Source organism: Phyllostomus hastatus, unplaced genomic scaffold (assembly GCF_019186645.2).
Source record: "Phyllostomus hastatus isolate PE091 unplaced genomic scaffold, TTU_PhHast_1.1 phas_contig_551, whole genome shotgun sequence".
NCBI lineage: Eukaryota > Metazoa > Chordata > Mammalia > Chiroptera > Phyllostomidae > Phyllostomus > Phyllostomus hastatus.
In genome coordinates, this window is record NW_025333909.1 from 1,552,599 (window position 1) to 1,555,363 (window position 2,765).

Here is a 2,765-nt window from a genome sequence, read left to right on the forward strand (position 1 = left end):
ACTCAACGGTGTCTACTGGCCCCACTGAGTAGTACAGTGGAAGTGTTACTATTTATGCACACACATTCCAATCCACTCTCCTTGGATGCCAGGTTACATCGATGTTTCACAAACTGTTCTCATTGTATTAACAATGGCTGGACTTTTTCTGGACAGACCTCATTGTATTTCTCAATCCCCAGCACAGCAGCCTTAATGTATGCCACAGAGTGGGCTATTGGGTTATACCTACGGAGTGGGTCCTAACAGGAAGGAGTTGAATTGGAAAGGCAGGGGATGGGACTCAGACAGGGGCAGGAAGCTCTGAACTAATAATGATCTAGTCTCCAGGGAAACAAACCACTCAGTCTCTTCAAAGGCCTGCTCCAGTGAGGCCCAGATCCATATAGCCAAGGAAAGGGAATCTTTCATAATAATGCTAGAATTCCCAGACTGCTGGTGCTTATGGCCCTGCAATGGCAATTCAAATGAGTAACAGCTAACAAAAAGACCACAAACACATACAGAAGAGACACAGACAAAATCCGTGAAGCTTGAATGACCTCATTTTCTCAGACAGAAGGTAACAAGGCAGAGTGCTTCAGGGAATTAAAGGAGAAAACACCTTGGAGTATGCAGTGGGCTGAATAATGAATGGCCCCTAAAAAACATCTACATCTGAATCCCCTGAACCTGTGAACTCTATTTTATATGGTAAAGAAGGACATTGCAGATGAGACTAGTTTAAGGATCTTGAGATGAGCAGATTATCCAGGATTATCTGGGTGGGTCTTAAGTGCCCTCACATGTATCCTTATAAGAGGAAGCCAGAGCCCTGGCTGTTGCGGCTCAGTGCATGGAGCACTGGCCTGTGACCCAAAAGGTTGCCTGTTCAATTCCCAGTCAGGGCATGTGCCTGGGTTGCAGTCCAGGTCCCCAGTAGGGGCCCTGTAAGAGGCAACCACATATTGATGTTTCTCTCCCTCTCCTCCTTCCTCCCTTCCCCTCCCTGAAAATAAAGAATAAAATCTTTTAAAAAAAGAGGGAGTCAGAGAGAATATTAACAAAGCAATGTGATCACAAAGGCAGAGATTGGAGTGATACAACCACAACCCAAGGAATGCTGGAAGCCACCAGAAACTGAAAGAAGAAAGGACTGGACTCTCCTCTAGAGCCTCCAGAGGGAGCGTGGCTCTATTGACACCTTGATTTTAGCCTAGGGAGAATGATTTTGGACTTCTTACCTACAGAACTGTGAAACAATAAATGTGTGGTATTTGAAGTCACCAAGCTTGTGGTAATTTGTTACAGCAGACACAGGGAACTAATACAGAGTAAAAAACTTTCAGGCATCTTTAGTCATTGCAGATGCTCTGTCACCAATGTAGAGTATACACAGTGAAGACAGATGCCCAGTCTGTTTTTGCTACCTTCTCACCACCCCATTCATTAGATGAGAAATCTGGGGTCACTTGTCTTATCTGTGTCCTTTGTTCCAGAAAGGAGTGACTGTAAAGATATGGCAGCATTTCTTTCCGAAATGCTGTGGAAGCCAGATTTAGGTCTAGTGGGACTTGGTTGGGGAAGGGTTAGCTGAAAGTGGGCAGATGGAATGGGATCCGACCTAATTGAGAAACTCTGTTGCTTGTTATTCAAGCAACAACCAAAACTAGTCCATAGCACAAAGGAGGCCTGGATGTTGAAAAGAGAAATGGGCATGTGAGATCTCTAAAGGAAGCTGTTTTTCACGAAGGAGGGCCAGCTATAAAAGTCACATGTCAGGAATGCAAACTCAACAGCATCTGAGTAAAGAGGCCAGCCACGGGAGTCTGGTGTTAGAAAGTCAGAGCAAGACTGGTAATGAAGCAGATTCCATGCTGCACCTTCTCTTTCCCTAATAAGGTCAAGGTTTGTCCCTCAGAATGAGGTTGGAGCACAAGCTACAAAGAACAAAATAAGCACTCATAGCATTGACACTGTGTGCCAGGCATTGTGCTAAAGTGGTCCACATGTATCAATTCACTTCATCCTCAGCACAACCATAGGAGATAGGTACCATTCTTGTTTCTATTCCAAAGATAAGGGAAGTGAGGCCTAGAGAAATTGTATAACTACTTCAACATTGTATAACATACTCCACTTAGTATGTGGAGGAGACAAAATTCAATCTGGAATTTGAAATCAGGGCTGCTTGACTTCAAAGCCCATGTGCCAGTGAATCTCAATCCCAGCTACAAATTTTGAGTTTTAAAAATGTCTCCTACCTGGCTGGTGTGGTTCAGTGACTGAGTGCAGGCCTGTGAACCAAAGAGTCGCTGGTTCGATTCCCAGTCAGGGCATATACCTGGGTTGCGGGCCAGGTCACCAGGAGGGGACATGCAAGAGGCAACCAGACACTGATGTTTTTCTCCCTCTCTTTCTCTGTCCCTTCCCCTCTCTAAAAATAAATAAATAAATAAATAATTTTTAAAAAATCTCCTGACTGGGTTCCATTGCCAGAGATTCTGCCTTAATTGGTTAGAGGTGGGGCCTGGGCATCAATTGTTTTAAAATCTCCACAGGTGATTCTAAAATTCAGAGTTCAGAACCACTGGACTAGGCTACATGGACTCTTGAATGACTGCTATTTCCTCCTTCTTCCAGAAGTGTTTGCTTGTTATTGAAATAAATCTCTCATGGATAGAATTTCTAGCCAAGCTGGAGACATAGTAATAACTATAATGATGATGATAATAGTAAATAACTCTGTAACTCTGTAGGCTTTGTCATTTACAAAATGCTTTCAT